Source organism: Plectropomus leopardus, chromosome 9 (assembly GCF_026936395.1).
Source record: "Plectropomus leopardus strain MGB_pleo_1.0 chromosome 9, ASM2693639v1, whole genome shotgun sequence".
NCBI classification, from domain to species: Eukaryota; Metazoa; Chordata; class Actinopteri; order Perciformes; family Serranidae; genus Plectropomus; species Plectropomus leopardus.
Genome location: NC_142184.1, coordinates 23,938,575 through 23,964,724, shown reverse-complemented (window position 1 = coordinate 23,964,724; position 26,150 = coordinate 23,938,575). Strand labels below are relative to the sequence as shown.

Here is a 26,150-nt window from a genome sequence, read left to right as displayed (position 1 = left end):
GCTCCTTTCCCAGCATCCCTCACTGCCCAGGCGCATGCTAATGATCAGTATTATTGAAGCACAATTGATGGGCTAGCAACCAAACAAGAGAAACTAATTACTACTAAGGCTTTATTGTCCTTTAATTACTGAAGCTCTATGGCAATTAGTGCTGCACAAAGACACAGCCCTACTTTAATCTCAAATAAAATGTGATGCAGATGAAAAAATTTGGAAGATGAAAGGTAGATAAGATAATTTGGCTTTCGGTTCGTTCTGCAGAAATGACGGCTGATTTGAGAAAAGCGTGGGAGAACAAAAGAACTGCTGAGGGTTGTGCTAATTTCAACCGAAAAATCATCTCAAAACAGGATCTGCACGTGGTATTTCTGTGACCTTGGATAGCTAAATCCAAAAAAAAAAAAAAATGCTGAATGCTGAACGTCTCTTTCCCAAAGTTACAGTAGAAAACATTGAACTAAGCCTCCAGTTTGGGAAGTCATTAAATGATTATTGCAATAAAGAACTTTGTAGAGTTACACTCTGATTGTTCTACACCCACACAAAGTTCATTGCATACTACAACTGGGCAGCTGGCTATGTGCAGCTATGGCTGTATATGAATCCACAGTGGCTGTGTACATTCCCAAGAAAAACATATCTGGGGTATTCACAATATCATACGACGGGGCCACAATCACCTATTCAACATCGGGGGAAGGGTATTTTTCCAATCTACACCTTCTGCAACCCAGCCCTTGAGGGGGTGGGGTCAACTTAAAAGCTAAACTGTCTATTTTAGAGCTTTGAAACAAAAATATTGGATGTAGAGTTTTTGATGTTTTGATGACGGAGTGCCATTTTAGGGGGGTAGCATATAATTGAGGGCCACACAGGAAATGTGCACACACTATGAACTTTAATGGCTTTTTTGTGACATCAATGAAATTTTTCCACCATGTTATCATCCCAACTTTTCACATGTTGCCAATATGTCAGCAGACTTCCGTGTCTATACATTATAAGTTAGGTTTCCTCCTGCGTCTGCTTCAGTATGCCGCTACCATCATGTCAACAAATGGCATGATCATACAGTAGTTGTAGTTATGTTTAGTCAACAACAGCACATGGCAACCTGAATTTTCCATGCCTTTTTCTAAATAACAAACTAAACTATGACTTTTTTGTTATCTTTTTAAAACCTTTTTTATGACAAATTAATACTTTACAAAAACTATGGCAGTCCACAGTGATATAGCCAATGTAACACTACATTCATGTTTCCCACTTTTTATAACATTTGAAAGAAATGAAATAGAGACAGTACAGTGTTTGACAGGTTTGACACTGATCACACCTACTCACAGCAGTCACAACTGCTTCTGCTGGGGAAGGGCAACACCACTTAAACAAATCACACACAGTACTGCAGAACACTGTACACTGCAATAAGAACCGTTGGCGATAATAATGGCCAATTTGTGTATATTTCTGATTATGATTACATTTGATAAGTGACTATTCTATCACAGCATATTTTTTCTTTATATATACATATATACTAATATTGTTGGAGCCCTATCTAGCAAGCCCTTATAATTTCCCATTTTCGGGGGGTCACTTTAATGCATCACCTCATTAAATGCAGGTGTGCGCAGTTGGTCAAGCAGGAAAACGCTAAACAGTCTCCAACCGCCGTATGTTTGGTTAAATCCCAGTTTTATTGTTCCATAAATTCCTATATCGCCGCATTGATTTCAAAACTGTTTTCGTAAAGTCCTGTTTTTAGTTGGGAAAATGCTTCTTTGAGCTTTTTTGATTTTGTTGGATCGCGACAGAAACTATTGGTTTAGTGTGAAACTCTTCAGTGCTTGCACACTCATCCTGCAAATCAGTCGACACCCGAAGCACCATGATCACGACAAAAGCAGTGAGTACAACCAAATGCACTAATTTGATCATATCTGCCATGGCATTTGTGTGCAGCTATTGCAAGCTTTTCTTAATATATTCAAGGTTATATTGTATCCCCCCAAATGTGTAATTATTTCCCAGTTGTACAACGTAAACTGTTTTGACTGTATTTACTTGAACATTGACATTGAACAGTAGCTGCTAAAATTCTGTTTGAGTGTTTATTGTTATTTTACTGAGAATGAAGCGCTGGCTCATTATTAGAATCCTGTTTCTTTGAGCTGGATGCACCCACTGCATTCACCTCAAACTTTTGTAGTTTTAAAAACATCACGGCCTTTTTAGACATCATTAGTCCTGATTCATGCATCATTAAGCAGTTTCAAAACATCAAGTAAATACCCTACAACATAGTTTGATGTTTCACGTGACCCTTCAATGTAAACCTCAATGCATTTACACTTTAAGGCAGTCATAAACAATTATGTTACAGATTAGCACTTAGTCAATTCAACAATTGCCCTTCAAGTCTATATAGGCTACACAATTGCTGATCAATTTTCATTGCAAACCACTCAAACACAATGCAAAGTGGGTTGCAATGGATTGCTAGTTTAAAAGCCTATTCTGCACTAGCTAACAAATAATGATACAACCAACCAAATTAAAATATTGATTAGTCATTCGTGGCTCAAATAAAATCTACATGGAGCTGTTGCAGTGTCACTGATGGTTTAATTAATTTTGTTATTTTTTGAAAACATTTATTTATTCAGGAAAGGTAGTAACAAAAATCTGATGGCCTGGTGAGTGGGGAAAAAATAAAAGTAATGGTAGCAGCTCACAGAGGACAACAGGGCGCATAGCAATGAAAACATCAAAGAAAGAAACAGTGAAGTTGTCCAAGCAGGCGTTATGTGATTTTCTTCAACATTTCACCTTTGCTCACTGATGGAGGCTCAACAAAGTCCAGATTCAGAACGAGGCTCGAAACACTTTTTCTAAAACATCTCACTGAACTGCCTTACATGTTGCTACACGATAAAAAAGAAGGAAATTGCATAATATTTTAGTCTAGCAGAAAGTTTTGTGGGTGAAAATGTAGGTGTTTCAGACATTCAAAAGAATTTTTTTTTTTAATTTCTTCCTGTGACGCACATGCAGTAAGTTATGCCAAACTTGTTTATATTTTTAGATTTTGTATTTCTGGCTGCCAGCAGTTGCAGTTTGGGTGTTTATAAACTCAGTGAACAACCAATCGAAGATGAAATGATATACTGCCTATGTTAGAACTAATATCAGTAGTGTTTTGCATACATATATTTATGATTGTAAATATACCTTTTTTAATTATGAGTTCAAAATTGCAAAAAAAAAGCACAGAGAAAAAAAGTATTGCAGTTATTGCATATGTTGATAGAAGATTTAAATAACAGCAGATGACAAAAAGTTCCCCGAAACCAGTTTTCCTTCCTGCACATACGACACACCCACAGCAGTGTTGCACTTTTACTATCAAGCATTTATCATGATTTGATCTTTGATCTCTATGCAAAATGTACACCTAAAGGCTGCTATGGTAACGTACATGCAAAATGGCCCATTATGTTGGACTCAGTATGACTATTTTGTTCTCACTCAGCTGATTTAAAAAAAGCCTAAAAACCAGGAATGATTTGTCTGTCATTCATATAAAATATGAATGTATATTCAGCCCTATGTTTGATTTGACTAATTTATTATTTCCTAATTTTCTGTCATCACTACGTTTGCTGGGGTGTACAAAAGTAACATAAACAGAGTGTCCTACTGAGTTCTGATTCCTACTTACCTGTCTGTTAGGCGCACCTGCTTCTGTTTTGCAATAATGAACTGTACAGTATGCCTGCAGGGCATTTGGAGCTAAATTCAGCTCAAGGCCGTAAGATTATTATCAGAGATTGTTCATAAACTTGCTAATAGTGACCTGCTAGTGGTGGTGTAAGTTATAATTTGAGGGTGTGGATTAAAGCGTACATGGAGACACCTCAGCACCTCCAAAAACTAAGTGTAATTTACACAGGGGGCATGTTCCCACCACTTTTCATAAGCCACATTTGTTAAAAATAAATTAATTAAAAATAGCAAACTTCAAGAAATGTTATGAGAGAATGCTTTAAGAAAGGTTTATTTGCACAATAAGGAAACATTATGCACAGTAAATGCAGAAGAAAGAAATAAGCATTAGTGAAAAAAGTAAAGCTAAAACAAAAAATCCTTCTTGCTGCCTGTTTCTAAAATGACCCAAAAACTTGCATCCCTGATTAGTCTCTTAAAAAATTCTTGACATGGTTTCTACTCGTTGAAATTCTCCCACTGTGAACATGACAACACATAAGCTATGAAAGTCCAGGGTTGTGTAAATGAATTAAAATGAATGAATATATCATTGACAGTAATTTGTTCCACATGCACATTTAAAGAATTCACTTTTCCATGTGTGTTGATACAGCAGGGACAATATGAAATGAGAAAAAAATATCTGCAGGAGATTCTTCCTCCATAAATTGTTGCACAGAAGTTCACCTCTTTTCAACACAAAGTGACCCCCTCATCCAAAAACCAAGATTTTGTATGTTAGCAAAAACTTGAGGATATTTTTTCTGGCCAGCTTGCTGACCTTTGGCCCCCTGTGCCAGGTCGCTCTGACCCTGCTTGTCTCAGCAGGGCATGGGAACCAGCAGTGTGTCCCAAGTGTGTCAACAATCTGTCCCAAGAGCACAAACAGCAGTAAAGATAATGATTCTGAGATCATTCATTTCCTGGAGAACAAAAGAATGAGTTGTGAGTGTGGTGTTTACAGTGATCATACAGCGTGAAACCATGAGACAAACCTCTTCTTCCTCGCAGATTCCTGTTGGAATAAATGTAGTGATCCTATTATGTCCTCAGTGAAGACAAGGAGGTCATGACCTAGTTTCCCGAGAGGTCAGCTCCCATACTTTGCTGCAGGACTTTAAGCCTCTGACATCTGAACCACTAAAAGATTGTGTCCATTTGTGGTTTTTCTTCATTTATTCCATCCATGGAAAATGCTGACTTCTGCTAGGAAGCAGTACAGTATTCCTGTAAATCTCAGCTCGCAGTGAAGAAAAATGCCGAGGTATTATTTGACTGACATCATGTCCTCATTGTGTCATCCACCTTGCAAATCACCCTGAAGCATAATTAAGGAAAATCACCACAGGGCTTATACGCATTGACTCTTGATTTGGTAAAAAGAGACGTGTATACCTTTCCCCTCTGCATAAAGGGCTGCAGGAAGACAGAGAAGCTCAGTGAAAAAGAGAGCAGACTTGTCAGTCTGACCACGTTTCATTTAGCACTTCATTTCAAGGAAATTCTAGAGACTCTTCTAATTGCCTATAGCATTTCAGCTCTCATTTGGGGAGGAATGTATTGCAGTTTGCAGGAGCTTAGCTCAGTGTTTTCATATCATTAAAAAGGCCAACATTTGCACACGGTGATAATGTCAAGTGAAAGTTTCATATTTTTTGAACATTTAAAAAAAAAAATATGGAGAGAGGATGTGTTGTTTTGATTGCCAGTGTTTGGTATGCGTGATCAAAACAAGTCAGTGACATTTGCTCAGATTTTTTTTTTTCTTTTTGGCTACATTTTATCTCATGCATACGACTGAGTGCATGTTTTGTGCACATGTCGGAAAACAGGACCTATTCTTATTTCTACTCAGTGAGACACATGGCATCATTTGCCAGTGAAAATTGTTTGTCATTCAGGCGAGGAATTGTGAGTCATTCCTATATAAAGAAATTCAAGCATCCAATCATGGTCCCTTTCAGATGAGCAATTAGGATTCTTTCTGAGTAGCTTAAATTATAGATGTTTTCACCGAATGGGGGGAAAAAAGCAAAGAAAATGAGGCTAATTTGAATTCAGTCATGTTTTTAATGTGACCTAATGGCAATAACAAGCATTAAATACATTTTATTTTCCAGTGACTGCACATTTTTGGATTTTATTTGGTCAGAAGTCAACATTTTATTTTTGAAGCATCCTTTTTCAGGGGCTGTTAACCTTCACAGCTCCACAGTAAACTGATGCTAAAATCCTCTATTTATGCAGTTCTGTAGATACGATATGAGCATCATTTTCTGTGAAAACCTTTTCATTATATTTTCTGTTTATATCAAGACATGCAGATCCTTTGTAATTTCTATCATGCACTGTGGTGAGACAATGCTTTTGCTTTTCATGTTCCATCCACTGATTAAATGAAGCGTACTTGATCTTTATCAGGCTTGAAGGATGATGCCTGCACTGGCCTCTATCCAGGTCCTGTAGGCTGTGAAATAAGAAGACAAACATGATACATATATTGTTGACATTAAGTTTGTTCATGTGGCCCCAAAACTGCAGATAAACCCTGAAAGTTATATTTATCCAAATATACTGGATGTTAAAAAATATATTTTATCTCAAATATATATTGTTTACCAGGCAATATCAGAAAATGATGAAAATATGATCAAACATACTAGATGCTGAAAGCTCACAATTAGCCTGTTATCAAGCAAAAGTCTGCTAAACCCCGCCCCTGCGCCACAATTAGCCAATCATAGCTTAGCTGGGCTGCTTTGTTTTTAATGATTTGAGGGAAGTTTACACTCCAGCATGCCACAGCCAAACTCCTTTTCCGAGATAAATAGACAAGTTGCTCCCCATCTGGTGTCACTAATTTATCTCGTAAAAAAATAAAATGCACAGTTGTCCTCAGTAAGAGACAAATATTTTTTGATCCCATTTGAATTATGTCATGGATTACATACATCATGATTTGTCAGTTTAAAAGAAAATGTTGCAAGTCAAGAAAGTTGCAGTTTGTCATAGCACCATTCAGTTTTGTGTAAAAGAATTTGGTGGAATTAATCTTTACACGCACAATATACATCCCCGACACCAGTATCAAAAGCGAATTTGCAAGCTAGCTAACTTGCCTATGTTCCATGCACAAATGTAACAATATATTTATTTTCTGATTTGTTTTATTCAGTGAATCCTGATGCATCAACGATATGGATACAATTATTAATAATAATTATTTTTGAGTAATACATTTCACCATTTGTATTTACATTTATCTCCCTGCATTGAATTTCATCATGTGGAGCATTTGTTAAGTCAGTTTCCACTTGAGTGGTCTGAAGAATCATTGATCCTTCTGACATTTAATATTAATGCTGAATTCGTGCTACAGATGCTATATCCATAGCCATGCGTATGACGGCTGCTCCGGCACAGTTAGAGAACTTCACCGATGCAAAACTGTTTGTGAAATTGCTCTTTCACGAGGCTACTGTATTTCTCACTGACAGGTGTAATGAGTGATGCAAGGGTACACTTGTCAATATGCAAATGCATGTTTAAGGGCTTTTCTAAGTCCTTTTATGATGAACTGTAGGTGTGGAAATTAAGCTTATGCCTGTGCATTGCACCACAATGATAGAGATTCATTAAACAGAGTCAGGCTTACACATGACCTTATAAAGCTGCACATTTCTGCCTCTGTGCCTACACACAGTTTTAGTCGTGAATCTCACCTCACTCCCGGACCACAATACCATGTCGGCCTTTATACAAGTAGCAATTAAAAGCATATTTAAGACACATTTGACAGGGCTTTCAATTGAAAACAAACCAGCTAGAAACATTAAGAAGTCAGTTGGAGGTGCAGTTTAAACTAACAAGCCCACTGGAACTACTGTTAGTTAAATACACATGCTAGCTAAAGCTAATGGTCAATTATCAAACAAGAAAGGGATATTGTACTTAAAATCATTATTTATTTGGTGATAAAAAATTTGCCCAAATATGATCAGTCTACATACATTTTTCCCTATTTGAAGTTTGCAGTATGGTGAACACACTAGTTCACTAGACTAGACACACTAGATTTTCTGATTAGCCACAAATGTTGGAACACCCACAAAGCAAACGTATTTGCACCAGGAAACAAATTCTCAAATTTGGGTGGCATATTTCAGTAAAGGCCTCATTCTAGGGAAAAGTATTTTATTTTATTTTAAAATGAATCAGACTTTTTACAGAAGTTTGAGTAACAGAAAATGAAATGAATCTCTTCCAGCAGGCATTTTCGTAAAGACTAAATTTAGCGTTTAACTCACAATTCAAGGCTGTGTTCCCAATGCCTTCTCAGCTCGGTTTTATAAAAGGACAATTCATTTTACAATCTCACTTTGCAAAAGGATTCATGTGGTAAAAAATGTAGGTGATTACAAGATACAGTAATAATACATACATATAAAGTGTGTTTCACAGTCAGATTCCTATTTAAAAAAAATCTTATGGTTGTAATATATTTGACAAATTATTGCAGTTTTCCACTAAGTGAGCATCAGTGTCATTGAACAATGACTTAAATCAAACAAGGTTTGGGGCTCGCCACTCTTCTTGTGCAGCACTCTGATGTACTGTATGTTTGATAGAGAGACAGTCTGGATTAAATTTTCCCTGACTGTTGTGATCTTGTTAATCTCCACCTTCCCTCTTTCCTGGCATTAAACAGCTGGAAGATTTGAAAGAGATGGTTATGCAATTTTGACCTATTGTAGAGACGGTGCCTGTAGGGAGGCCTGAGAGCCTTGTAATGTAAAAGTGCACTTAGTACTGACAGTTTGGACCTCTATCTGGCTGGTAGGAGTGGCATTGTTGCACGATGGAAAGCAGGATGGAGAAAATAGTTGCTCGTTGGATCCCTTGAGAGATTGGAGATTAGAGTTTTATCTACGCTACCTTGTGACAGGATGAGGATTTTCTCCTGGAGACAGACAGAGTTGAGCTGAAGTACTGTACGGGGTCTCTGTGTTGGACATGACTGCCCACATGAATAAAATATGGCCGTTGAACATGCTGTTCAGCACAACAATATTCTTTTAAGAGTAATTTCACTTAGGCTTTGTGTCCTCGCCAGCCTCACCCCATCTTTTTTCCTCTTTTACAGACACAAACAAACATGCACAGACTCATGTTTTCAAGGGTGAGAGAATGCTACATTGCCATTACCAGTGAACACACAGAGGCTGGGGGGAGAGAGAAGAAAGAGGGAGGGGGTGGAGGGATGGGATGGGATAAAATCCATCAGATTTGATGGCATGGTGATGTAGATAATGTTTTCTCTTTTCAGCTCAGCTCAGGGAAAAGAAGGCAGAACACAACCACTTTCACTCTCTCACACCCTCTATTTTGAATGAAAGGGAGCACAATGTACCGGGTTTGTGCATCTAACATGTCTCTTTGTGCACAAACACTGTGCCCTTTTACCTATCAGAATGATTGCCCCACCATTATGTGATTTAATGGTAAAACACACGTACTCTTAATCCGGCTACACCACTCTGGCAGAGGAGCTGGGCTTATAGTCGACAAGAGGGGAGGAGAGAGAGAAAAAAAGAACATAATTATCCAGTTTCTCATCTGTTTGCACAAATACGACAGAAAAACCCTCAAAAACCGCTCAGCGCTACGGTAATTTGCCGCACAGAAACATTGGAAAACAAATGCGTTCAGGAAATGTAGATGGGTTTTAAGGTCTGAAAGCCACAGCTGCTTGGCAAGCAGAAGCTGGCTCCTTTTGTCTTTTATCTTCTTCTGTAATGTGCACAGGTGCTGCTTAATTCAATTGGAGAACGTTGCCATGGTTTTACATTAATATATTTCCATGTTACCATTACGACTGTTGTCATGGAGATGATAGGACCTATTTGAACTGAAAGCAGAGATGGTTTTATGGGGGTATTGCTCTCCCTCTCTCTCTCTCTCTCTCTCTCTCTCTTTCTCTCTCTTTCTCTCTCTCTTTCATTCGCTTGCTCCATGTCAAGTCACATGGTATGCAGCCAGATTTAAGGCTTGACTTCACTGTTCATTTTTTCCCCCTCTTTTTTTTTTAAACTGGTACTAACTCAGTATTGCTGGAACAGAAGATGCATTTACCTGGCAACCAACACATCTGGGGATAAAACACACTTCTTATTTGCTCATAACGGAGCTTTCACAGTGTGGCCGACATACCAATCAAATCCAGTACTGTGCAGAAGAATCATCCAAATATGTGAAATTAAAAAGAATTTTCTACTAATGTTACCATTGACTTTTTTCATTACCATTGAACCCACGTTGATTGAAAGTCTTTTGAATCCCCGGAGAAAATGGTTGCAGAACAAAACGAACAGGCTAATCAGGTACAAAGGTCGGGCTGCACTGGAAATGGAATTTGCTCAAAATCAAAACTACTATGTAAAAATGCAAACATTTTTTTTTAAAACATAGCCTACTACGAACATCTAATCGAGACATGGTTATTCCAATTAAAGTAATTGCACACTTTCATAAAATCAATACCGCTCCCTGGTACCGTAATTGCTTCTTTCAATCAATTTGATGCATTTTCTAGAACAAAAGGCAAAGCAGGGGTATTCAATTTACTCAAGCATACCAAAGTTGATGGAATGCTTGTATTGGCTATTAAGGCACTGGTTGTTTTCCTCTTCTTAAGAATGCCAGTGGAATATCTTCAGAGGCAAGTTCAAAGTCACCTTGTTATCTCTGGATTTTGTCTTCGATACCACTGTAACTCATTATATCCGCACGCACAAGAGGAGAGACATATTAGTACCCTGGTATCTTGCTAATATGAGATGCAAAATGTATCACAATATGCAGGAACTTTGTTGAAATCGACCTCAGTCTCTTATAATGAATGTGCTGCCGACGCACACACAGACACAGACACACACACCTTGGTTGAAGGTCCAAACAAATATAGAGAAGATCTAACAAAAGCACCCATGAGAAACTGGGCTATTCTGACAGCTTTGATCCATCAGCAAACCGTGATGCAAAGCAAAGTCAAATGTGCCCTACTTTTCTTTGCATTAGCTGAGCTCGAAACATTCTCTAAATTTTTACACATACTGTATTTTAGGCTTCTCTCTCGTCAGTGCTGCTGTGAAGTGAAATAACTTAGAAATGGGTTACAGTCTGTGTCTTTCTTCCTCTTACTCTATCTCAGTCACACACACTCACACACACACACACACACACACAGACACTGTACAGACAGGCAGACTAACCCATGTTTAAGACAGCACCATTTTCTCTTTTTCTGCATTTCATTCCTTTTTTTTTTTTTGGATAATAAAAAATGTCTGATATGAAACTCTGGACTTGCAGCGCAGCACCCAGCTTTCTGCTATTCTTATACAAACACAAAGTGACAAGATGGTTACTCTCTCTGCACACTGACAGTTCATTCCGGACTAGGAAAAATGTCAAAAATGTTTAGTCACGGCTGAGTGGACTTAATTACCGTCCTCTAGGCTGCCTCAGAACTCAGTGCCACTAATGGTCCCGAGCTACAGATAAAATTCCATTTACAAGAATGTTGCAGCCACAAGATCTGATTTAGCCAATATGAAATATTTACATTGATGTAATTAAAGTGACAATGCTTCTCGCCTGTTCTGGCCCAAAAAAAGAAGGAATTGCCCTGTTTAGATAAATATGAAAACAATGATTGCTGCCCTTTTAGATTAAGATGAGATGTAAATATAGCATTTCTTGTGTCTGGGGATAATTGTAATAGTGTTATGATAAGTGCTGATTTTGAACTTTTGTAACTATATTCGCATACACAGAGATGGTAGTTCCTAACAAGGTTACTTACATCAGTTAAAGCAAGTGGCCTTTTTTTTTTCTCAACAAATACAGAACTTAATTAAACTGATCAATTATTTTTTTACTTTTCAACCCTGTGTACACTTTCTAATCCTTTAAGAAGCAGGGTTTACAGATTTGTGTGGCACATTAACATTTTCCTCCTTTAAAAGTATAGTCCAGGACTCATTAAAAGAGACATTTTTTGCCAAATAAATAAATAAAAAAATTAAAATCATATCATCAATTCAAAAAACATATTTAAACATTACAGTGAAGGTAACACAGCCAGATAGAATAAATAAACATTCAAACACCCATAACTGATTTTTTTTTAATTTCTTAAAATTTCAGATTAATTGATTTATTACTTTGGCCTAATTTATGGACTAAATATTCTTGGCACAAGGATTGACAGATGAATCAGATATTTTACTGCATACCTGCAACTGTCCTCTGTCAAGGGTCTGGGGATCCTCTGCTGTTTGATTGTTCGATAAACAACCTCTTTTTTTTTTTTTTTTTTACACACTCTGGCACCTTATCTAAACTCAAAATACAAAAGAATGCAAAAGAATCCTACTGTGAATCAGTTTATCTTCATCGTGAATTAGAAAATGGCCAGTGGGCCACAGGGCACCCCTACGGTGGCCCAGAGTATCACTGGTCTGTTGTGTACAATTTTAATACACACAATAAAATAAACAATGATCAAACTTAAACTTAACTTGTTTACACAATCATCAGGTTAGTAAAACCTGGAGTGCTACATTTTCAGTGATGTGGGGTAACACACAAAATACTTAAATCTCACACTAAATCTAAATTTACAAATCAAACTTTTCAAAAACACATGTAAATATGACGGCAATTTAAAAAGTACAGACGGAGCCTGTAACTTGTGACCATCATACAACCATGTGTATTTTTTGACATTAAGTAAATAAAATCTCTATTTAATATTAAAACTGTTGTCATCATGACCTTGTGGAGGGGCTACCTCATCATTGACAGAAAAAGTGTTTTGATTTATTCATGGAAACAGGGAAACTCAATCAAACAACATCAAAGGTTTATGTTAGTCTCTTAACCCAAACAAGACAGATGCTGAGCACTATGGCCCGCTCATTTTTTACACATGCAAGACAGTGTCATGGAATTACAGTAAAAAAAAAAAACGTAATATGGAGAACACATTTTCATTCAGAGTCATTTTTTTGTTGTATGAAATAGCATAGCTAGACTTTATACGTGGCTTTCACCTGTGGGAGCGGGGCTAATGTCTACCTGCTGGGCTTAAGACTCCAGTGCATGAAAATACTCCAGGGTCCCTATTCATATATTATCTTTCAAGGAAATGTTGCAGAGCTAAAAAGAGGTTGCCTCTGAAAGACTCAGTTCACCTAGATAGCAAAAAAAAAAAAAACAGATTTAGTTTTTTTTATTTGTTTTTTTTATTTGTTTTCTGTCTCAGTCTTCTTCCACTGCCCCAGTGATATGTAGGTGAAAGGAATTGCCACGAGCATGGCTAAAAAACATCTATCCAATATGTACAGTACATGTATGCATGACATGATGTTACATGGTAAAAGACATGTGGGGCTACTGTTTTCACACTCATAGATGAGCTACTGTATGGGCCATTGTGCCGCTCTCCATCCTTCACATCCATCATGTGGAAGAGCTCATATGCATCACTGCTAACATAATGGCCTTAAGAGGCTGAGAGAGAGGCTCACCTAGCATGCAGGATGGCACAATAAGAAGACCCCACTGACATTAATGAAAGTGTATACCATTTAAAACTAGTCGAAGTAATGGTGAAGAGGAAGACGGAGCATTATTTATTAATAGTAAATGGCTAAGTGACTGGCTGTTGATGGCATGGGCTATTTTCATACCATCTTCATACACTTGATGTTCTTTGACTGTTGCCAAGTTTTTTAGTCAGGGGAGGAAACTACATTATTGTGTTCTGTTATTTATCAGTGTTGTTGGCTCTGTATCCAGAGCTTTTGAATAATTACTGGCTTTTTCCAAAAGGGTTTAATGTGTGAAAAATTGACTATAGAATGCTGTTACATGAAGGAAAGTGTCAGGCCAAAAACAATGAGCAGCTTTGATTACACAGATCTTTATGTGAGTACCCAGCCTGCATGGATGCATGAGCCAAAGTCAAGTGTAAAGTATTTTTGGAGAGATTAACAGCATCTAAAAGAGAGCAATTAACCCCTTGAAACCCAGGCAACTTGGCTCAATTTCTTTGCAAAAACATGGGAAGACGGAAATAAGCAGTTTAAGAAAAAATGACCCAAAAATTAGCAAGACATTTTTGAAAAAAAGTACCAAATAACCCTTTAAATTAGCAAAAAAAAAAAAGAAAGACAAAAAGAAAAAGAAAAACAAAACAAATAAACAAACAAAATTGGAAAGTAAAAGAAGAAACATCAAGGAAATTACCTGAAAAGGTTGCTTGAAAATTTATAACAGTGTAATATAATTTTATATATATGTCTATTAATTAAATCTAGTTTAGTTATAGAGATTTTTCACTAGCTTTTTAATTTTTTTTTTTCCAAATTACTCATTTCTTCACACGTCATGCGAAGTTGCACATGAACTTTTTCTCATGTTTTTGAACAAAATCAAATCAATTTGCTCAGGTTTCATAGGTTTAAATACTTGTGAAAGGTGTCTGAATGCACCACAAGAAAACTGATGTCGGTCAAGGATTTAAAGGTAAAAGGACTGTAAAAGGTTAATAAGTCTTAACTGATAAATAATTCCACTCTTGTGTGAATTTGCTGCCAACACTCAGCAACAGGACAAAAGTGCAAACTAGTGATTATTTTTTATTATAGTAAATGTTAAAATTGTGTATGTACCTGTGCAGTGTATTTTATTGCTGTTGCTTCACAACTGTGTTCCTGCTCAGCTCTAGTTTTACAAGTCCTGATATACCTCAGTAAGACTAACATGCAACCCCCCCGCTGCGCACTGTCTTCATCCTCCCTCCCTGCTCTCCCTCTCTCCTCATCTCCCTCAGCTTGTAACCTGAATTCAGTAGCGCAGTGGACCAATCGATCACAGGGAGTCCTTTTTTTTTCATCCCGGCAATTTTCCTCTGAGGAAAGGGGGAATCATGTGAGCTAACAGTGTGGAAAATCAATGCTCCACTGGCATAGAATAACTTGGAGTCTGGCTGGCAGAGAGCACTGGGCTCCATGAGGCCAGTTTGAGTGATAAAGCCACCCCACGTCCCGCCTCTCATCCTGCATGATATGCAGCCGCCCCTGCCGAGCCACACTCGCTCTCAACAGTAGGTTAACAGTTTTATTCCCCAAATCCTGTGGATTTATAAGGTGAGCACTCGTGCTATGAGGCTTTGTGTGCATAATAGCTGTGTGAGGGAAACTGTGTCTACTGCATGCTTGTTTGTGTACATGTCAGTGTTGTTTATGTATTATATACAGCACCACATGGCTGTATCATGTATGAAAAAAAAAGCTCTGACATGTAAACCACTCTGAGCTGTTGGTGGTCCCATCAATACAAACTCATGATGTGCAGCCAAACATTGTTCAAAACCACAGGGATTTATTTAGATGCAAGTGAAGATCCCACTTTAATTAATTTAATTATTTTCTTTTGATTGGATGGTGCAACCCTAAAAAACATTTGGTGTGGGGTTTGAGTATTTCACTCAGTGTAAACATCATATAGATTGAAGAGTTGAGTTGAGAGTTGATTTAACAGTATGGTGGAGGATAAAATAAATTCTTAGATGCATTGTTATTCTCTCTTGAAATATTATCTCTCTTTGCAGAAAAGTCAGTAACTAGAAATTTAGAACCTAATTCTCAACATTATCATCATGTGTGTCAGTTTTTTAAGACCATTGTTTCTAATGGCTCAATTGATGGATAAGAGCAGCACATTCGAGTACCCTGCCCTTGTGTTATTCCCTGCCACTTTTTGGGTCAAACCAGCCCCTCTAATTTGACTATAAATTCAAAATTCAAGGTCCTTGACAATTTAATACCTTAAAAAATGGCATAGCTTTTAAACTATTAGTAGCCCAAATGCTATGGCTAGTTAGGCAAACAATTATGCTATGTTGTCACTGATCAACAATCAGTGTTGTAATAGATTTTTTTTTAAGAAATAGCTCAGGAAAGAACAATTTCTTTGGCTTTGCAGTATATTCTACTGGCCTAACATTATAACAGTAGACTTATACATCTTTTACTCACCTGTGATGAGGTGTTTGCCACAGGCTTACAATTATTGACTGGCCAGGTCCCAAAATTTACCATTTTCCTCTCCTCTGTGGATGACCTGAAGCCACAGATCTCTTCTTTTTACTGTCTCCCGCTCTTTGGGAAATAAAGAAAAATATTCAACTGGGCTTCTTTTTAGTTGTTTGACATGTAAAATATGACGCAGCAGCTTCGCTGCCACTTTTTTTTTTTTCTATTTGGCACCAAAACTTTTACAATGTTTGCTTTCACCCATTAGGTGGGTGGTCTTTCTGCTGATAGGCAAGTGACATATGCCTACTGCATGGTGAAATCAAGTCCTTGGAACAGTACTGGGCTTTGAGGCCGGTTTATATAGTGGCAAAACATCCAAGTCCGTCACATGATGCCAATGGGCCAAAAAAAGAGTTTTTCCTAAAGACTCACTTGTGAAGGTATTTCTGAATATCATTGGACATATACTGTATATTTTTGTAGTTTCAAACCCCCTGAAAAATGACTTATCCGAAATGATTTATCCATTGGGTCTGATAACATTTGAAAAGTCTTGAAGAGCCACATTATTAAATCATTTTATCACCATTCACATTAACAGAGAACCAAACTTTTTGGTTGGGAAATTCTTTAGTGCGCTTGCTCTATGGGAAGTGATTTTTTTTTTTTTTTTGGCTTCATGCGCCACTGAGCAGCTTTCATAGGAATGAACAAGGCTCCGCCTCCATTACTGTATCCAGTTCTCTTCACACATCCATGGGTGAAAAGCAATGGACATACTTGTGTTTACATTCTAAGGTAGGCTACCTCTTCATATTGGTGAAAAGAGTTAACCCTACAAACACACTATGCTTTAAAAAGTAGCAATTAGTCACAAATGAGAGAAAACAAATCGTGTATAGTATAATTGTAGCTCTCTGACTCAGAATTGAATCGAAATCAAATCGTAGTTGTGCTGAATAAGAGGAGGGCTTAAGAGGAGAGCTTGTAAAATGTGTTAAAATGAATCCCTATGTGTCTAACCAAAAGAAATGTATTTGTAACCACAGCAGAATCCACCTTAAAGAGTGCAGAGTGACACCTGTACAGTACAGGGTTTGGGCACATGCAACCTGGTAGGAAAACAGGGCTTCAGTTTGTGAAATAGGTTTTATAATCAACAAGAAACTGTTTGACACACTGTCATCTCTCATAACAGTACTGTCACAGGTACACTGCAAAGTATGCTTGTCTGCATATGAGTGTGCATGTGTGTGTATGTGTGTGTCCTTTCAACGGCATGCCATCCCTTCTTCAACACCACCCACACTGACCCAGACAGTCTCAAACCTGCTGATGTTGTTTTCAGTAAGGTTTCTGCTTTCAGATCGGCTCAGGGGGAGAGGTAGAGATGAAAACAACTTCAAAATCCTGAACATATACAAGTATATGCAAAGTAAGCAAATAAGCAGACAGACAGACAGACAGATAGACAAAGACGTCAGGTAATGACTTAAGTTTTAATTTAGTTTACTTGCACAGTGTTGGAAGGCTTATGCATATGATTTTATATTACAACACAACATAATCAAGCGAGCTGCCGGTCTCTTCATTAAGAACTCCATGTTGTAACAAAGCATGGATCCGCTTGGGAGACACCAGTCACATCTCGTCTTGCCAATTACACTTTGCATGATTCCTCCCCCAAATTAGGATGAGCCAAGATGGAAAATGATTCTTGGCATGTCGTGGGCCCTAATTATCCATTGAACAAATGGAAATATCATTGATGTTGTGTTCTTAATCCACCCATAGACAGAGAGCAACAAAGCGCGCTGACAGCTTTTTGGCTTGTGAAATATAATGTGAGAGCGCCCAACAGTTTGTTGTGATGAGCAGCCTGAGAGCTTAAACGCATACCTGGTCATTAAAAGTTTATTTGTGGCTGATGCAGATCTCTAACTTCATCATGTTGCTCTGACAGGATAACATGGTCTGTTACTGATGAATAACATGACAAAGACATCATGAACGCTAAGCTCCTTGGTGGTGGTGGTGGTGGTGGTGGGGGGTGGGGGGGTGACAAACATCATGAAAAACAAACCGCATTGTACCGCAGGAAGTTTTCAATTGTGTTGTTGTCTTTGAAGAGCAGGACTTGAATCATGAGAACATACTTAGAGTGAATACGGGGAAAAATAAAACCTCTCAAACACAGATTGGAAGAAGAAAATATCACCCATCCAATTTTCAAGCATCACTTCCATTGCGAGACACAAACAGATCCCAGCAGCTACCTCCAAACACTTTGCCTGTTATTGGCAAAAACACACCACAATGAGACAAATATTATTTTAAAAGAAACTTTAGATATGTTGCGCATCTGCAAATTTGACTTTATAGGAATAGCAGTGAAATAACATTACCATAAGCTTGGTGCAATGCATGCATAATAGATTGTTGTTTTCACTCTGCATATGGTAGGAGCTGGATTCGCTTCAAAGTGCACCAAATTTGCATGATTCGATGTGAGGGATTCTGGGATTAGAGAACACCACTTCCTCCCCCCACCCCTCTTTCACTCAGCTATAGAAAGGTATCACATTCCCACAGATGGTGGGGAACATTGTGAAAATATTGCCATTACGATACAAAAGAGTAAGCACAGGAAACTGAGAAAATAAACACAGCAAGATTTTTTTCTCTAATTTAACAGTTTAATTCAGCTTTTAATGAAATACATGTTACTGAAATTATTTCTTCCTAAGTATATTAACAAAGTGAAATTTATGTAAGAGTGCAGTTTTTAATATCACTGTTGCCTGTGTATTTTGACACTCAAGATTTTGTGATTGAGAGGAATAGTGACAGCTCTCATGTGCCAGGAGAGACCAGCAAACACACACTTCTGTACAGCTGCTTGTTGCTGACATCCCTCACCCTTGTCTTCCATCACTTAAAACTGACAGAAAACAGAGAAAGAGAGGAGAAAGCCTGTTTGACTGCAGACAAGCCCCAGAGGCTGCTGCTGAACACTGTCTGGCAAACAAGAACAAACTGATACACAAAGTATTAACAGCACTCAGAGCTGCAGTATTTATGAAAAAACAAATGTGACAAGAGGAGTGAACTGTTTCTCTACAATGCTTGTGAATCATTTCCTCTCTTTTTTCTTTTTTTTTTTTTTTTTAGCAACGCCTGTTGTCTTGTCAGCCTGTGATTTTGGTGCTGTTCATTCCTAGATAAAGTGAACCGAAGGCATATGTCAAAGGCAGGCAATGGGGGTTTTTCACAGCAGTGTGTACTTATATGCAAATTACATGCCCATCAATGATGAGCTGTCCCTCTTCTCACTGGATAACCTGATTATAATTTAGATCAGGATGTCCATCTGTTAGGTGAACACCCACGCGCCTCGTCGTGCATATAGGATGAAAGAAACCGCCTCATGGTTTTCCCCACTTCTTACTGAGAAACAATGTCAGAGAAGGTAGTCAGAGAGGTTTTCTTTATGCCTGTCTCTTGCAGTGTTGCCTTTTATTTCTGTATATTTGTTCCTTTTTATTTTGGCCCAAAATGAATGGATTAGCACTGAGATGACACGGGGTGAGAATAGCACAGGCCTTCATGGTCTCAAAGAGCGCACCTTAACAAGGCAAATCCCACATGGTTCTGAGGGTGAAACCGACATCTGGTTGTGGATTTTGCGGTGATGAACACAGAAGATTTCACTGAAAATCAGCTGAGAATACCTATAATTAATATAATCACAATAAGTCTAAAACCATGCATGCTAACATGCACACAATGACAATGCTAACATGCTCATGTTAAGCAGTTATCAGGCTAACCGACATATGAGGACATTTCATTTTGAATTGCTGCTCTTTATACATCATTCTGCTTAACATAGAACATACTGATACTTTGAGTTCAACAATTCTGCTGTCGTGTCGTGTGTTGTCATGAATGTTTTCGTTTGCTATAGAGACCAAAACTTTATACCAGGCTATAAACATGTTTGTTTCTGCTGTAAAGTCTTAAACATGGGGGTTTATCTGTGAGTCAGCCTCAAGTGGCCATTCAAAGAACTGCAGTTTATGGCTTTTTTTTTTTAACTTTTTCAGCTCTTGAGGTTGCCTCTTATAGACCTGTTGTCCTTGTTCATGAACGCTTTTTTTGTGCCATCTCGTGGTAGCAAAAACAATCTTGTGTAAAAACAAGATAGCAGCTATTTCTGCCAATTCATTCTACAGCAGATCCAGACAAAAGTTACAAAACCATAGCAAATTTTATGTTTGAAACTTGTTTATTTTGGTTAATAACCTTTGTAGTTTGATATGACATAGAATTTTTTTAAACAAATACAAGCTACAAAGCTGTTTATTAAGAAGTACTCATTTCAAGACATTGGGACTTATTATTGTATTAATACAGAATTTCACACAGGCTGATTAGGTGTGACAGACTGTTACTGCAGACCAAAAGGACACTCCTTGCTTGGAAATTCATACAGAGCTACAAAATAAACAAATCACAAGGCTTTTTGTTTGCAATTTTATTTTTTCAAAGCGATGTTCAGGCATTGAATTGAACAGTTTTGCACAATGTTATACTTGAACAGTGACCCTAAACCCATAGTTACAAAATATTTAACAGACCTTACATTGTTTGCAAATATGTTTTCCACACTAATTCTCAGGCATTGAAATAAACAGTTTTACACTTCATGACAAAGTGGTGACAATTAAAAATAAATCCATTGTCCCTATAGGGGGACATCTGTCTTTTTTTTAAAAAACAATTCATCCTGCAGATGGCATGGATGTCTGAACCAAATTTCACGGCATTCTAATCAGTTGTCAATACATTTCACTCAAAACAACAAGTAGCAGACCTCATGGTGATGCTATAGAGGAAAAGTTAGGGGATCACCAATGGTAGTAGGGTGACAGTCTAGATTCCAAGTCATCCAATAGTTGTAAAGATGTAGTCCAGTTTTTTGGTGTAGGTCCACTGATGAGAGTATTACAGTGTTCATCATCCCAAGTAGCCCTGCTTTTGAGCCATGTCACTTTCATTTGCCCAGTTTTTGAAATATCAGTCTGTTAGATTTGATTTTTGCCTCCATCCTGATACAGTCGAGGTGTATGGAATTTTGTATGTGTTGCTTGAAACACTGAAAACTTAATATTTTAAAAATTCAACAGCAATGTGCTTTTCCAGAAACACTGTCCCAGTTACTTTAGATAATCCACAGAACAAACTCTCGATAGGATGATTCCTTCTGTAGTAAGAAGTTTCTGGAAAGACATGTTGCTTTAGTCTCAGAAACATACTGTAAATCTTAAAGTATCTGCATGGCTATATGGATATGTGAGAAACTACACTTCTATGCAATTTGGGTGACCTGACCCTTTTAAATCCAGTCATAATTTGTCATATCCATTTATTTTCTAAACAAAACAAGCTTTATTAATTGTTATGGGTAAACAATTTAAGTCTCTCCCTGCTTTGCTGATATACAGAAATTCTCCATAACAGTTATTATCTGTACTCATATTTTGGATTAAAAAATGTGTTTGATCAGCAAACCAAAGACTGTTTACAAATCCACAGGTGACATATCTCTCATCAGTTGTGGGGATAAGCTGGCTCATGGCAAAATGATTTCCTCGTTTCAGGTGAAGCAGAGAATCTGACGGAAAAAAGAGACGAGCTGCTGATGTGCGTCCTTCTGGCAGGTGGTGGAGGATCAGGTCTTGTGATGTTCCTGACCTAATATGGCCAATATGGTCTGGACTGCCAGCTGAGAATCAGGTGATTGCTAAATATTTAGGAGGATGAAGACTTCCTGCAGGGCACAAGCACTCATCATAAGGCTTGGCACAGGGCTTCTGTTTTATCTCACAGTGCTGGAATGTAACTAAATAAATTTACTCACAAAGGCCGAAGGTACTAAAATAAGTAGTTCACTGCTGAAAAGACGGTCTTTTCATAAAACTAGGTTGTCCATGCAGTAGAAAGACACACAGATGTCGGGATTGGTGCTATACTATATGACTAGAAGAAAAATAGGAAAAGGGCTATGGCATTTGCTTTTGCTCAAGATGTAGAAAGCCTACAACTACCAGAATGCACTGCGCCACACAGGACCAGCAAATGCTCCCGCTGGTGCGTGACGTAATGCAAGCTTTTCCGTTTCGACACAGATAACAATATTGCGGTCGGCTGGTAATAAACCATCTCAAATTACAGTTTGATAGTGAGTTAAAATAAGTCTCTAAAAACATTTTAGGCAACACATTAACAGAATCTCGGTTCATGTTTTATCAGCACTTCTAAAGTTTACTGTTTGGTCTCAGTTATTCATCCCCAGTGTTTACAATGCAGGAAATGCTAAAGCACCCAAATTCTGTTCTGATTCTTGTATTACAGCCAAGCAGTGCACTAAAATATGTTTCTGGAGACGTGTTGGATGGGAGATAGGCAATGCAGTAACCACATTTTGGTTTATATTTGATCAGCACTGCCTAGTTTTACCGTTTGATCTGAGTTAACAGAGAGAGAGGTGGGTCTCTCTAGATCCGCTTATATACTCTTTTTGTCTGTGATGGTGTTCATAGAAAAATGCAGAAGTAAAATCTGCAGTTCAAGCAACAGCCATAGAGTCACCGAAAGTCTGAGCTGGAAGATGAGCAGGAAGATTTGGGGCTTGTAGTATGAAGGGAAGTTTACAAAAATTTATTTACACATTTATAGTGTTGGAAAGGTGACTTTTAAAATGTAATAGGTTATCAATTACTTGCCAACCTGTTTAAAAGTTTTATAGACTAAGTAATGTAACTATTTTTATTACTTTGTTAAAGTAATGTACCTTATTACATTTGAAACTTTATGATTACTTTTTTAGCAAATATTTTAAACTGGGCAATGGAACATGCCAAAAGAAGGCACTCCTGCATGAAAATATGAAAAGTGACAGAATGAATGTTATATTCTACATATAAACATTTTACCAAAAAGAAGCTTTTCATTTTTAACCCCTTTCAGCCAACATTTTAATTTGTAACTGTGACTGAATAACATATTTTTTTCTAACACTAAGTGATTACAATGACATTTAAATTTCAGTTTCATTTCATGTTACTAGTTATGTAACCAGTTACTTTCCAAGACTGCACATAGGCCCACATTGTTATGGTACAAAGCAAAGTATCCCTGTAAGTACAATTTTGATGTAGGCTACTTAAAATTTAGTTTTTACATCTTACTATACATGTCTACTTCATTATATTTATTAAGGAGTTTTAGTTACCAGTTGACTTTTAAATAAAGACTTTCCATTTAAAAGACATGATCTTAAAAAATACAACATATTGTTTTAGATTAAATTCCCCAAGTATATTAAGTTGTTAAAATTAGCTTCACATTGACAGCATTAAATGCTGCTTAAATGTGAATGCATTATTAAAAATGATCAATAATTTATGAATGATATAACACCCTAAATAGTGCCTTTCTGCACAAATTCAGTACTTTTACCTTTGAGATACAATACATTTTGTTAGTGATGCTTCTCTACTTTTACTGAAGTAAAATTTGGAGGACTTTTATTTGTTATTAAGTATTTTTACTGTGGTATTGCTTGACACTTCTTCCTCTAACTGTGTTACTCCACATCTCACTCTTTCTCTCTTTTCTCAAACCCACTCATGCTTGCTCTCTGTCTTCTTTGTGTCTTAGTATTTTGCCGTTGTTTTCCTCTTTGCCGCAAACGATCACATCTACAGTACAGCAGGCATCCTAGAGACTTTGTGTAGGAAGGAAGTATTTCATGTGGGAAGAAATAGTTTTTAAAAACAAAGGGTCACAGTTCTCTAAAAGGATTTCAAGTGTCTTTTCAAACCCTTTAAAATATTAGAGCTGACAGGCATGTTGTTGGCTTATTGTCTTTAAATGTTCACTGTTAATAAATAAAGATTTTTTTCATTCAGTAATTTGCTGCTGACATGTTTATTATACAGTCGGTTGTCCAATTACTGAGCCGATGGCTTTGACCTGCATGTACAAAATATAAAAATGTTGAATTAAGTGGTATGAACCTAATTAAACACTAACATATTAAGTTAACCCTAATGATGAGACCGTCTGAAAGCGCTCATACTTTAATTGAACATATTCTGCTGTCTGTTTGCCTTTTCTGAGTCCACACAGTGTGTCGCTGAATCCCCACTGATTAAATTCCACCATAAATGATTATACTTAATGAAATGCAAGCAATTAAAGTAAAAGCCTGATCAAATGGTGGCTGACAGTCAGTCAAATATGCTGACATGTAATTGAAAAAGTCCCCTTTCTCTTGCTCTCCACTGTCCCTGTAATATGAATCCGTTTAAAAACAGATCAGGTTTCCGGCAGCAACAGGGGAGTAGATGATACTTAATCAACTAATTGACACAACAAAGACCTTTTCAAATGTGTGTTCAATAACATCTGGCCCCTCTCATGTTTAACACTAAATTATTTACCAGGACGACTTTTTGCATCCAAACTCAATTCATCTTAACATTTCATTACTGATGAATGTGTCAGGCAGCAAAGGTTAAAGGTTAAACTAAAGTAAGAAAAGTAAACTTAACAACTTGTGGCAGTAACACAAGTGTAAATCAATATTTCTTTTTGTGAATATGATAATAAACAAGCTGGCACCTTCTGACAAACCGTCCCATCAGACATTAAAAAAAAAAACATGGAGGCTTAGTTTCATTGATCAGCTATAGCATTAAATGTTATTACTCGTCAGGCTTTCTGGATCAAAGGCAATTATTCATAATTCACCTTTCCAAAATCCTGTGGTGTCGCTCTGTACTACAAAAGCAACAGAGAACACTGAGTACAATTTAATGGATTACCATTTTTCTCTGTGCCTTATGACACAATGACACAATTACCTTAAAGCTTATTTTCGAGGCGGGAAAAAGAGGATTGGGTGACAGAAAAATAAGGCGGATAATATGCTCTCTTGTATTTAACTTTGACAAACTTGCAGGCTCAAGGCGTAACTGTTTCCTAGTCCTTTCTGTCATGCTTCAGAGAGTGGGAAGGGCCCTGTATACTGTAGCTACAGGTCATTGTTGCCGTACAGATGAACTAAGTGACAATAATTGAGTTAAGAGGGGAAACAAATGATGTCATGAGTGCATGAAGTGGAAAGAGTCGACTGATTTATTTTCCAAAACAATACATGCCAGAGCAAATCAGTTTTATTGGGAGGTGGTTGGGGGGGGGGGGTCAAACTGTAGCTTTGGTTCACTATGATTCACGGCAGTTGCCACGGAGAGTGACTGTGTGCGCGCCAAAGATCCACAAAAAGACAATAAGCCACTTTAATATGCCATTAGTGGTAGAACAACAGGCAGCAGGTGATAAGTTATTCAGATGTTTTACTTACAGTAATTAAAATTATCCAGTACATAGGCTACTTCAAAAGTAAAGGTACCAGAATTTTAAAAATGTGAGTTTTGTTTTTTTCTTTTTAGCAAATTTGAATCATGAAAAGCAAAAGTACATATAATGCAGAGTCCCTCTCAGAGACTATTTAATATGTTCTATTACTGTAATACTAGTATTACTGATGTGTAAGCAGCTTTTGAATGATGTTCCTAGTCAAGGTGGAGCCATTTTATTTGATATATTTAAAAAACATTTCAATTTAGCTCATTTGAACAACTCTAATGGTGTTGTTTTAAGGTTATTTAAAATATAAAAGTGTATCATATTTTATAATATGATCAATAGGTTTTGTCCATAGAATGTTAATCTGCAAAGCTGTTATGGCTGGCAAGTAGTGGAGCAAATGTACAGAAAAGAACAAAGTGTAAATACCCATATGTGCCAAGTAAAGCACATCTACAGTAATACTGTCCTCAAATACAGTTAATGTATAGTTACTTTGTACCTCTAAGGTCGGCGCAAAGTCATGAAATATGTTGCACCATTACATGAAAAACTAAGTCACATTTATGAAGAAAAAGAAAAAACTCATTAAATCAACAATTCAATTCAATAAAAAAAACTAAAACACTACTTACTTACTCCTTTACTTACTACATACTTCATTAAGTTTTTAAGTCTTTATCTGAGCTTTTAAAGATTTTTTTGGTGGAAAAAAAAAAAAATCTCCATATGTTCCCTTTTTTGTTGCATGCAGCAATATAGTAAAGAATGTAATAGGGCTGTATTTTAAAAATCATAGATTATTAGATAGATATAGATAAAATCATTTTGAAT

General features: G+C 37.1%; 1 long non-coding RNA gene across 1 annotated transcript in view; it reads left to right on the top strand.

Annotated features, from left to right (window-relative positions):
* LOC148188742 (uncharacterized) overlaps positions 1-25,108 on the top strand; it is a 47,749-nt gene extending 22,641 nt beyond the window's left edge. The window contains exon 3 of the long non-coding RNA XR_015777531.1: positions 21,542-25,108. This is a non-coding gene — a long non-coding RNA (uncharacterized LOC148188742). The remainder of the gene's footprint in view (positions 1-21,541) is intronic.
* Positions 25,109-26,150: the final 1,042 nt, after the last annotated feature.